The sequence below is a fragment of the Chaetodon auriga genome, chromosome 16, assembly GCF_051107435.1.
Source record: "Chaetodon auriga isolate fChaAug3 chromosome 16, fChaAug3.hap1, whole genome shotgun sequence".
Lineage (NCBI taxonomy): Eukaryota > Metazoa > Chordata > Actinopteri > Chaetodontiformes > Chaetodontidae > Chaetodon > Chaetodon auriga.
The window spans coordinates 4,423,421-4,436,658 of record NC_135089.1 but is presented as its reverse complement, the minus strand read 5'-3'; the positions used below and the strand labels follow the sequence as shown (position 1 = coordinate 4,436,658).

General features: G+C 43.4%; 1 protein-coding gene across 1 annotated transcript in view; it reads right to left on the bottom strand.

The window, feature by feature from the left end:
* asic2 (acid-sensing (proton-gated) ion channel 2) overlaps positions 1-13,238 on the bottom strand; it is a 323,996-nt gene that overhangs the window by 105,291 nt on the left and 205,467 nt on the right. The gene's annotated exons all lie outside the window — the stretch shown is intronic.

The window sequence follows — 13,238 nt, the reverse complement described above, 5'->3', positions numbered from 1 at the left end:
CAGCGACTGACTGAAACACTGACGCAGTTACACAGTTTGCCCACCAGGGAGCACCGACAAGGTGTTTTTTTCCAATTGTCACAATTGTTTAATAACCTAATTTAAGGAGTCACTATAAATCTTTTTATCTTGTCTCTTTGTATCAGCTCTTGAACATATGTCACTGGCACACAGGAAGACCCTGACTGCTGTGATAGATGTTGTTGTAACTGCCAAGCATTCATTTTTTTAAGAGAAAGAGAAATCACCCAAACCCACTACATAAATTACCTTTAATCAACAAATCTGGAAAGATTACAGACAGGAAAGCAGGCAACTAAGTGGATAACTGCCACCAACATGCGAGCTACAATTTCTCATCTTATATTTTCCATAAAACCTGGATCAGAGCGGTACTTCACTCTCACAGCATGTCCTCACTGGCTCCATATAAACACACCAAAAACCCCACACAGGATCAGCTCTTAAACAATCTGTGCAAGGGAGATATCCTTTCACCTTAATTCTCATTTAAACCCACTTTTTATCCCATTCATGACTTCAGTGCCGAAGCGTTAGCTCGTATTGTGTCTGCCAATATCACATCACAGAGTCAAATTAAATAAGCTTCATCAAGACAAGTAAACAGAAAGCTTCTGAGCCAACTCGGCGTCCCTGCTCTTGGTCACTTGATGCTGCCGTGCGTGGTTTCATAAAATTCAGGGTTTTACTCGCTGGCATTCATCAGCGCTCTTCAGTCAATTACAGCAGAGATCCTTTTCTCTCTGTGTGGTGAAGAAGGGTGTTTTTATTTCATCTTCATTCTGTAAATTTCTTAATTGAGCTTGCCTAAGCTGCTCTCTGCAGAGACAGAAGATAGAAACCTAAACCCACAATGTAGCTCTGTTTTTAGATTTTGTCACAGCCATGTGCAGCAGCTCTGAGTCACCACAACAATCAGAGATTTTTTGCGGTTGTATGTCATCAGTCACCAAGGCTAACCAAATTACTATAACACAGTTTTATAACAACATAGAACAAGACAAATATGTGCAGGCTTGACATTATTTTGACTCAAACTCGTGCTGCTTTTCATTGTTTGGCTGGATGTTCGGCAACACTGCCTGACAACTCCCTGTGATCCAATCTTTGAATATGCGATGAAAAGACATTTTTAACTTGGGAGCTCAAAGCCCACACACGAGCCTAAAGAAACCTTTCACACTGTCAAAAGACATTAGCGCAACAACTCGAAACACACACACAATGAAAGACGGTGTTCCCAAACAGCAGAACCAGGACTACTAAAATGTTTAAAGAGTAAAGCAAATGCATGTATAATGCATAACCGGTCAAAATACAAAGAACGGGAATGTAGAAATGTCAAATGTATGCGCAAACACTTATTTCCTCTAACACCTACTGTATGCTACAGTGGCACGCACACACACTAACACACACAAACGCAGCCTACAGCTAGAGTGAGAGGCAGCCTTCCAGAGCCTGGATCCACGGGCTGAATAATTAGCTTGGAGCCATAAAGAGGGTTTCTCAGTCCAGCTATGCAGTCGGTGTAAAGAACAGCTCAAAGGCTCAACATATCCAATTTGCAATTCTAAAACATAAGGGAAATCACTGATTAATTAGGGATATATGGTAGCCAACCCATGCGTCACATACAATTACACAGCACTCTGTTGGCAGCAAAGCCATGCATTTCCTATAAAATGTTCTCGTACAGCTTTATCAACCACATCTGCTCAGATCAAAGGACACATAGTGGTAATCTGGTTGTGAGAGAGCAGGCTGTAAATACAAACACAATTAAACATTCATGGGTTCATGTTAATGAGGCCGAGAAGGTTTCAGAGAACGCCTGATGAAAATGGCTCGATAGCAGGACAGTGGCTCTGCGACGCTGGACTCACGAGGGAGGCGACAGTTGGAGATGATTCATGAGGAAACAAACTTCACGCTGGCCTCGTCTGTGAAAGCACAGGTGCGGCCCTGGCACTCGCAAGTAGATGGAAGATGAGCGAGGTGAATAAAACAGTGTCCGCCATCTTGTGGCAGACTGCGATTCATCAAAACCCCGGTTTGATTTAAAGTGACAGTGATGGCAGGTGAAGCAATCAAGGGCCGTTCTCTGCCTTATGAGTTTCCTATTCTGACTGCAGGAGCATTTGTCAGGTGGGGGGAAAAAGGTTTACACTGGGGGGGTGGCGTCACCTTCCGCCTTCTCCCTGTGCTTATTGGTTTTTTAATGAACACAAAAAGGATAAATCCCTGGGTAGCCACAGATTAAGTGAAAAGATTGATGGTCTCGTGGTTGCTGCTCATTTAATCGTCATTACATCTAATAGTTGTTGTCAGGGTTCCTGGAATAATCTAGACATGGTTTCCTTTGTGATGACGCAGTGGAGGTTTCACGGGGGCCCGTCTGTCATTTTGAGTCACTGTGACTGTTGCCCTGCGGTGATCAACGGTGGTTCTACTGCAATCATTAGCACCTGTCCTCTGGGTGGGTTCATGGAGGCAGATATACACCAATCAGCTGCAACATTAAAACCACTGACAGGAGAAGGGGATAACATGGATCATCTCGTTACTTCAAGAGGGACCACGGCATGGCAACGGCATTCCCTGATGGCAGTGGCGGCAGGACGATGGGCAAGACCACATCATAAAAACCAGGCTGATGGTGAGGCTCAAGGTGCTGACCTGGCCCCGCAAAATCCCTATGTCTAACTCCAATCAAGCATCCGCAGGATGCACCGGAACAAGTCCAATACAAGGAGACCCCGCATCGCAACCCACGACACCCAAAGAATCACCATTAACATCCTGTTGCCGACACCAGAGGAGACCCCAGAGTCCCTGAGTCCACGCCTCGATGGGTCAGAGCTGCTTTCTGGGCACGAGGGGGACCCACACAACATTAGTTTGTGGCTGATCAGTGCACAGTGCAGACTCAGCAGACAGAGATGCAGGATGCTGCTATTCTATTTAAAAGACCTTAAAAGTCAAGGTCTGATCTGATCTCACCAGGTCAGATTGTATCATTTTCATATCACTTTCAAAACTGCACCAGTCTGAACTGGATGCTGTCAGATGAATGTAAAGGCTGCAGCAACACAATGTCAGACATGCAGAGAGCAGAATGGAGATTAAACAGACGTCTTTTACTGGCCGCTAAGATAACTGAAACACGCTTTACACACAGTCTGATCAATTCATAATAAAACAATATTGTATTTCTGGGTCAATGCAGCTTTAAGTACAATATAAAGATGAACTGGATGAAGTCTTTTTTTCCTGAATAAAATCCATGTGTGTAGAGCTCCTCTCTTAAAGTTAGAAATACAGATTTTTCTAAGAATAAGCACAAAACACAAAACAGCCTTCACAACAAGTTCAGGAATCCATCCAGAGAAATAATTTTGCTTTTTGTAAAGACTAATTAATATTTAGCCTTCAGCATCCTCTGATATAGAGCAAATTTAGAGTTGTTTCCATGAACATGAGCTGTCAGTGTGCTGTTCACTGACTGTCAGGGAGTTCACGTTTTTCTCACCTCTCTCTTATCTGTAAAGTACGCCACCTGCAGATTTAAACGGGAGAAAACGACAATCGCGGATCAGACATGACAGAAGCTGCTCTTTGTACTCGCCTGTGTACTTGTTTTGATTGTAAAGTTTTTAATACTGTGACTCACAGAGAGAACAGGGAGCAGCCGCTGAGCTCTTTCTACCTGTAGACGGCAGCGCTGTCAGTTCTGCCGGGGCAGGAGGTGACACGACTCAAAGGAAATTACCAAAAAAAAGTCTCTGCAGGTAAAACCGAACATTTAACCGCAACGGAGACGTTCAGCTGAGCTGTGATTCAGCCTCAGGCAGGAAGGGAACAATCCTTGACTGAGGGAAGATGAAACCACAGGGGGGACTTGGTGTGTTTTGGACAGAGCCCTTTCATTTCATCACTTATTTTATTAACAGCAGTGAATGGAGGTTTGTCCAGTATGTACAACAGCTGAACATCTGAACACAGCTCCATGTGCAGGGTACGTGTCGACTTTAGATGAAATCACATTAAAATCCATGAAGCTTTCACGGTGACTGTGGGGATTTGGGGTCGAGAGAGGGATTTAACTAAGAAGCTGAAGCAGATCCTACAAATTAAACACAAATTAAAACAGAAACAGATTTTTTACTGTCGGTCTTGTTCCTAATTCATTCGTTTTCCTAACTAATGAAAAGCAGATCCACTTCATTTTCAGTCAGCCAGTCAAGGTTAAAGTGAACTGACTGCAGGCCCGCTGGCTCGAGGGCGCCTGGAGGCCACACAAAGCTGCAGCTGCTGATACTGCGACAGCACCGCAGGAAACTCTGTCCAATCCCCTATTGACAAGTCCTTAATTAATATGTGATTAACATCCATATCTGTGGTCAGAAGACACCAAAAACAGCAGCGCTCATTCACAGCTGGCTCGCTCACTTTGAGAAACTGGCTTGTCGGGTTGCACCCGCCCCGGTTGGCTATGGTCGTATCTCACATCAGCTGCACGTCAGGGCTGATGGTTCCTCTGCCTGCAGCATTTAGCAGAAGGTTATGAATTTATCTAAGCGGAATATTTTGTTCTTTATGAATCTTTTAAGGACAGTGAATCCAAAATGCTACAAAAATACTAGTCTTATCCAGGATTAAGAGTACTCCACATACATTACCCATAATTTATAGTTTGATAGTTAGAATCTAATGAAGCCTCAACCTGGCGGGCTGCAGAGGTCTGGTATGATCACATCTTTCTTTAACTTCTTCAACTGATGCTGAGTGTTTGGTTTGTCCTTTCTGGGCTGCTGCATCACGGAAGACTCTCTGTAGATATAAAATAAAGTTTGACTATTATATTCCATTTCTTCCAATAGATCCCCATCACTGAATAAGCTGTAGAGATATCGCTGATAATATACAGTGATTGTTCGACTCAGTGGCAATGCTAATTGAGGACATATGAGACACATGCTGCAGGGTCTGGTCAGATAAAACTGCATCCCTATAGTTCTTCATCATATTCAATGGTTGATTAAGCATATGTTCATGCTGCTCCACTACTTTTTTTTTTTTTTTTTGATCAATCCGCCACCGCCGTTTTGATTGAAAGACACTGGGAGCAGCTGCCTTGGATCAGGCTTTACACCAGGAGCAGCAAGGCTTTTACAGTTTGAGTAACAACTAATCACAACTGAAAGGTGAAGGTGCTTCGACGTGTGTGTGCGTGTGTGTGCGTGTGTGTGCGTGTGAACACCTGGTGCTCGCAGGGCTGATTACAGGGTTAAAGTGTGTGCTTAAATAAGTGTGCCTTTATTGTGATAAAAATTGATAGGTTGTTTATCCAGCTGGATTCCCATCCCTATGATTATAACATTAGCTCTGGTTAAACTAACAGTCTCCCCCAGCTGACACTACCTCAACACTGTCTGACAGTTTGGCAGCTTCCCAGCTGCTCTCCGCACACACACTGCTGCCCTTTACGGCTCCCCTCGGCCAGGAAGCGCAGGAAGATGTACATCCTTTGAATTAATCAAAAGAATAAAGGAAAGGTTTTGGAAGTGTAACGTCGGCAGCTAATATGCAATTTAGCTGGATTAATTGCTGCAGAGCATTTGTGCAAAATCAATATGCTTTCTGCTTTGTGTCGGCTTCAAAAGAGACAAAAATGTTGATTTTAATGTGCCTCAATTATTCAACAAAAAGGCATCACTGTGAACGATTGGTCTTTGAAAATGTTTTGAAAGCTAAAGAAATGCAGTGTAACCGGATACTATCAGAGCATCGCGCTGTTGAAGGTTGCCTGTTGGAAAACTGATTATTCACCAGCATATTAGGCTCTTTTTTGATCAAATAGGATCTTTTGCAAGACAGATTTTTCCAGCAGCCACTTGGTTTTACTTTGCTTCTCTGCCATATTGTGCTCGGCTGTTAGTATATAGTGTACCCACTCGGTTACAGCTTGGTTGCTGAAAATATATTTTTTTAGTTGTGGGGTTTGTTGGCAGGTTTGACAGCACATACTCAGTGTGTGCAGCCCCAAAAAAGCAAAACAATGAGCTGAAAGAGGCCAAAGGCAGCAGTGATGTGTGATAGAGACTGACAGAAAATTAATCTGCAACTATTTTCAATTTTATGACTTTTTAAAAGCACAAATACAAAAATGTACCAATTTCAAGCCTCTCAGTGATGATGTAGTCTTTTCCTTTGTGTTAGGTGACAGTAGAATGAAATGTAATTTGATTTGGGGTTTTTGGTTGGACAAAAGAAGTAATTTTAAGACCATCACTTCAGAACTCGGAGAAATGTGAGAAACATTTTCCACCATTTTTAATAATCACCAAGTTGCAGCCCAAATTTATTTAAATGAACTTTAATGCGTTAATCTTCTAGCCTGGTTTCGTGTCCATTATTATGCTTCTGCCACAGCAAGTCAGTGCAGGTGTAAGTGTTGTGTGGAGGCTGGCAGAGCTTCTCTTTGACTAACTCATTTCTTTATAGTATCTTTATGAAAGTCTCAAAGTTGTCATGCTCATAAAATGAAGTGTTTAAAACACATTTAAACTCAATGAATTCATATCTGCATGCAGTCAATGGACAAAGCCAAGATGAAGTCCCTTTCCAGATGTTTTAAAACGTATAAATCTCACCGTTTTCAGTCTGTGACTCCCCTGAAAGGATCCGATCATTTTAACTGTCAAATAAATCACATCCGTTTGCACTAAGTGAACTGACAACCAATGGCACGACTGTGGAGGCGGGGATGAGAAACCACAAAATAAGCTGCAAACTTTCTCTTCATTGCTTATTTCTTCTTCGTGCAACTTAGTGGATTCGCGAGCTTACGGCTGCAGCATGTCAGCTTTAACAAGCATCAGAACTCCAACCGTGCTCAAAGCTTCCTGTGTGTGTTGGACTGTGACTCAGTACTTATCAGCCCCGTACCAACTTTAACAGTTGGTAAGGGGCAGCATGTTGATCGTGTTGGCTCAGACGGCTGACTGCTCATGTGAGACGCCACTCCAGTGTCGACACCGTGAAGATGTCAGCTTTTGCTGCATCTGAAGATTGTCGGGGAGGCCATTTTGTGCCGATGGAGGAGGAGGACGCCACATGGATGTGGAGGATTCTGTCCAGTAGTTCATTTCACACTGGCAGGAAATCAACTACATCACAACCAACACACTTTTTGGAATTTGTACGTTTTCCTGAACATATGCCTGTTCTGTCGTTATATACATACAATCAGCACCCAGGTGCTAATGTGCCACTGCCTCTAATGATATGTACTCACAGGTCTTCCTGCAGTGGACTTGGCTGCTTTCTGTTATCATTTCTCTTATTAAAGCATTTGTCCTGGGGTTTCCAAGGTAACAGCAGCTCCAGCTGGACCGATACGCATGGGTGGGACTAATGAGAAACCTTAACCGTCCTATGATTTACGCTTTACTTTACAGAGAATCAAAGCCAATTATATGTAAAATGAACCTGTCCCGAACTACTTTCTAAATAATAAGAGAAAGGATGAAGAAAATCTCGGCGAGGGAATACAAAGCCCAGACTGCCACAACAGTTGCAGCTAATGATGCTATTAGTGCTTCGGAGCAGCACAATCAATCAGAGAAGTGATTAGCATGAGCATGTACAGAGAGCTGGGCCATTAGTCTGATGTGCTGTGTATAACCTTCAAGAAGCACGGCGTCCACGCCTGCGCACTAAGACACACTTCACCACAGTGTATTATGAGTAAAACACAGCAATGGCCCTGAAAACAATGTGAAACAGCATAATCGTGCTGTGTGGTGGTCTGTGGCGTTCAGGGCAGTCTGTTCAGAAAGGAGCTAAACATCCACACTCGGTCAAAGATCGGATAAAGTAAAGCATGCAGGTAAATCAGCTTTCGGTCAGGTGTATTATATCTGACCCGGGCAGTAAAAGCAGTCTTCACTGTCTGCAACTGCACGATGGATTAAAGTGTTCCCTCTCTCTGCTGCAGAGTAAAGAAACTTCAGAGTTAAAAAAACAGAAACAGCAACACAATGAGCTGACGCTAAGCCAGGCCAGACGAGGGTGCTGAGGTGAAGCAAGTGAGCCTCCGCTACAGTCAGGAAGCTGAAAATTCATCAGGCCTACAAAATAACACATTTCGTAACGACCTCTTTGACATTATCTGGATTTAATGTAAAGGCTCCAAAGGGAGCAGTGTCAGAAAGAGGCAGCAGAAGCAGCTGACATTTTGAAATCTGAGGGTAAATGTCAATGAAAAGACTTCATTTTCATCAAGCACCAAATTCAATATATTTCAGAATATGCAAAGGGATCATAAAACATTGATTACTTCATTCCTGATACAATTTTAATGAAGCAGGAATTATGAGACTCAGAGAGTTGAAATACGCCAAAGTCATGTGGCTTTTTGACGGATTTCATGTGAGTCCTGAGTTCATCCTTCAACCATTCACATTTCTGGCTGCAGTCTACTTTTAGAGCCACAGGTGTATAAACTGAGACAAAACACTGACAGACAGAGAGGAGGACAGAATATGAAACCGCTATTGTATTTCATACCCACTTCAACACAAGCACACAAAAGAATGTGCCTGAATACAAAAATGACGAGTGGCGAAAACCTTGGCTAAGCAAAAAAAATCCTTGAGTGAGGGGAAAAAAGCATTCAAAGGAACAACTGAAGGGATGCTCATTTGACAAGAAAAGACCTGAGCTGCTTAGTTTCTTACTCATTGGTCATTCCCTCAATCATTTCACAGCTCAATCAATAAAGAGTGTCACGAGGTTCTGCGACATTACAAAGCTCCATTCCCCATAAAGGTGGGGTGAGTCATTCTGGATGGACTGATATTACCACCTCTTCTTCTTCTTCTTCTTCTTCTTCTTCTTCTTCTTCTTCTTCTTCTTCTTCTTCACAATGCCACCTGTTGCTGATTGGCTGGAATAGTGTTGCGTGGCTCAGTCCATGTGTGCTTCCCATTTACAGAGCCAGGGCTGTGCACAAAAAACTGTGTGCGCACACACATCAGACAGCAGACCGTGAGGAGATATTCGCTGAATTTCACCTGCACATTGTTCAATATAAGACTTAGATTTTCACATTTTATCACTCCCTCATTTACATGAAAAACCTGCGTGAAGGGAAAAAGATTATCATTCTGCAGATCCCAAAGCTTTTCACTTCTTCATGACTGAAGGATAACAGCAATGTCACAGCCAAAGAAGAATTATCTGTACTTACAAAATTACAATTTGGTGAGAAAAATGATTATTATGGAAGTGCCAAAATTTGGTTTTGTCATTTCTCTAATCTCCCATGGATGATTCGAATAAGATTAAAATCAGTATCAACGTCTGCACTTGAGACAAACCCTCAATTCTCAACGGTATCAGTCACATGTGATTGGGGATTTGAGCAACACAGCAGTCACACTTAAAGTAGTTGCGAGGATCCTTCGCCACTCTTCAGTGCTGTGAATTTGCTGTATTAGGTCCAATTTTCAGCAAAGAAATAACATCCTCTTTGTCTTTTCTTTTCCATCACTTTCTAACCAGGAGGAAATTGCCACAGAAGAAGCTTTTTGAATCAATATGCACAGCAGCACCACCAGCAGCAGCACCACCACCAATGGCGGCGGCAGCGGTGCAGCTGGATTTGGAAATCCTTGCTGCAGTCTGTCAACACCATCAGCCACACTGCCCTCAGCAAGCCTGCACGCATGAGTTCAAGGACTTTGATCTTGAACCGAAAATTAATTTTCAAATATGAATAAAGTCAGAATGGTCTGATGGTGAAGCTAGACAGGCAGGCGAATCAACATTTTCCTTTCAAACCACACTAATACCCAAAACAGAATTTCTCCTCAAACCTCACCCAGCCTCCATCTTTAAAGTAAAAAAGATATGCCATTAGAACTTTCTGTGTTGGACCAGAATTCAGGATTTATGCCCCGACAACATCTGTCTGCTGCAGAAGAATCTTGCAGCTTCCTAATGTCCAGCCTGGGCTGCAGTGATAGCACACATCATTAAATCTCCTCACACTTATGATGAGTGGGTCCTTCTGAAGGAGAAGCAGGAGGGAGAACGGGAGGAGAACTGTGGAAGCCGTTCAATGGGAGGCCTGTGTCCAGCTGTTACCCCGAGGAAATGCTGACCGTCTCCGCTTTTAGCCGGGTACAGGAAGAAGATCGCCGTGGCACAGCACTCTAAGTGTTCCCATGAATTAAAGATGAGCTCAAGTTATTCTTCTGGCTTGAACTGACTGGAACAGATTTCCAATTAGCATTTTATTTGAAAGCTCATAACCATCACGTCCTTTCATTTGCAGCATCATATGTCACACTGTATGGCCAGGTGTCAGGGTCACTCTGGACTGTCAATCGGCCCGGAGTGGGACGCTCCCCCCTGCCAGCTCTCCTGACTTGTTAAAAACGAAATATGTGAAGGAGAGTCGAAAGAAGGTGTCGGCGCTCTCCTCGGCGCTAATGTGTTACCAACACTGCTGTTTGAACAGTGGATGTCTTCACGGTCACAAGTCTCAAGGCCACCATGTTCTCTCCCTCCTACAGCTGTCACTCTTGAAGGGAAGATGGGTGACAGCGTTTTAAAGGCAGATACACTACAGCAGGCCATTGGTCCCTGTTACTAAAAAAGGAGAGGAGCAAAAATCTATTGAATTGCAGCACCGTTGTGGACTGCCCACCATCATTCTGGACAAACTGTTTTAATTCAAGCCCCGATGATCCAGACACATGCAGAGTGCCGTCATGACAGGTGTCGCTGCCACGCTCTAACAGAGTGAGTGCATCACTACACCTGGGTTATTTACTTCCTTTGCTCCTCTCAGCCCCAGTCACAAAAGTGATGGAGTTATTGTATTTTAAAGAGGAAACGGAGGCCTACTCAAGAAAGATTGAGATGCTGCACAAGGACGTAGTTCCCCCAGAGCATAAAGACAGATTCTCCTGCACTTGCTGATTCTTGTTAAAGAACAAGTTGAAGAGTCCACAGCCATGCTAGCAGCTCTGTGCTGAGGTTGTACTTAGGTACAACTGTGCTTTGAGCAAAATCCAAGCATCATGCTCACAGTGATGATGCTAATATGCTGATGTTTAGCAGGTATGCTGTTTACCATGATCACCATCATCGTTTGGCATATTAGCATGCTAACCACTGCTGATTAGCAATAAACCCAAAGAATAGCTTAGCCTGATGGAGAGTTCATAAACCAAACTTTGACCTGATGATGGTGTTTGATGACAAGTGAAGGGATCATCAAAGTCATTAAAATTCATTCTCAGGGGAACGTGAACGTCTGAACAAAGTTTCAAAGGCAATCCAACGGTTACACTGAAATTTTATTTAACACCACAAATTTCAACTACTTCGTGGCATTACAGGAAAATTTGGGAGATCACCAAAACCTGAATATCTGTACAGAATTTCATGGCAATCCACCCAAAAGTCCTTGACATATTCCTGTCTTTACCAAAGTGGTGGAAAGACTGACTGGCAGACTGACAGCTCATCCTGAGAGCCATTCTGCTAGCATGGCTAAAAACTGGATATCCAACTCATTCGAGGTAAGCAGAAGAAGTAACAGGGCACAAATCGATTTGGATGCTGACTTAAAAGTAGCTGGAGCTGGTCCAGCGGGGCAACTGCTCGGGGCAAGTCATGGGACGTTCCATCACCCTTTGCTTCTCAGTGAGTAGCCTATGACTATAGCACATCACCTGGAGGCTACTCGGGCCCAAGCAGTAAGCTTAGCAGAGGGAAAGCAAGAAGTGCTAACCTAACCTAGAAACTGCCCTTTACACATCAAGAGTTCTCTCAGGTCCTGGGCCGCTCAGCTGAATGTCTTTCATCTTCATCCAACAGGGGAAAAATGGAAGAAAACCTGAAAGAAATATGTGGCTGTGCTCCGTCTTTGTTACACTCACAGCGAAGGCACCCTGCAAACCTGAGCTGGAAAGCTCTTGCAGAATGCTTCACGCAGACTATGGCAGTCTTGTTGCTTGAGCAAAGAAAAACAGCAACTCCAGGGTGACCAATTATAAATTGGGACTTACTGTAGGTCACAATGTCAGTGTCACAAGAGGAGCAAGCATTAAGCTTAATGAGATGATACACAGCCACTTTCCACGGGCGTGAATGGGCTCCTGAGCATGTGCTGTATATGTAAAGTTTGCCGCATGGTCTGGTGAAAAACTGCTCTACAACATCGATCTACAGTCAAAGGGTGACTGCGGCACTGTGAGAGATATGTTAGAAACACACACTGTTCCTCAGTGAGTTCCTGTGTTTGCCGTGGCAGCCTTTTTCTCTTGCATGTGCAGTACATGGAGTCTGAATTAAAGGTCAGACATGGTGGCACAGGGGAAAGCAGTAATGAGGTTTGTTGAGGGTTACCTGCATTACATGTACACCACTGTTTGGGACTTTTAAGATGAAAGCAGAAACCGTATATATGTGGTTTTGAAAGGAAAAATGTCACCTGTGTGTCGCTTACCTTCCACTTCTCGTGACCTTTTACCCAAACTATTTGTGATCTGCAGTATGTCATTACAGCACAGCTCGGGCAGAGCCGACTGATCCCAGATACCACGGTGAAAGGAAAGTCGTATCACAGCTGGAAACTGGTGGACTAGGTGCAGATGTTTCATTCAGCAATCAGAGGATGATCGCGGCATCAATACCTTGTAAAACTGGAGGCTGAAGGTACGTTCATGCATGTAATAACAACTAAAATGTCACGTAGAAGGTCAGTGTGGTGTAAAGCAGATTATTATGATCTTAAAGAAAAATAGGCAATAGCCAATTCCACAAAAGTGTGTGTTTTGTGGAATTGGCTGATAGTAATGACTGCTCACAGAAACATTCACAGATACATTTGGTGACTTATATATAAATGTGTCTCTCCCAATATTCATTCTACACCATCCACATCTACACATTACAACAGTATCGCCTTCCACTAATACATTGTTATCAAGATTCCAGTAACATTATTGCAATTAGCGTATGACATACTGCCTATTAAGTATTTAGCAGCTACCAGTGACATCAGGCCTTTGATGGTATTGACCAGAGGTGACACAAGCTCATAAATGCTGTCAGTCAATACAGCTGGGGTCAGGAGACGTACCACCTCACGAATGGTTCAAACTCAAGCAGCTCAAAAATGACAGTTACCAACA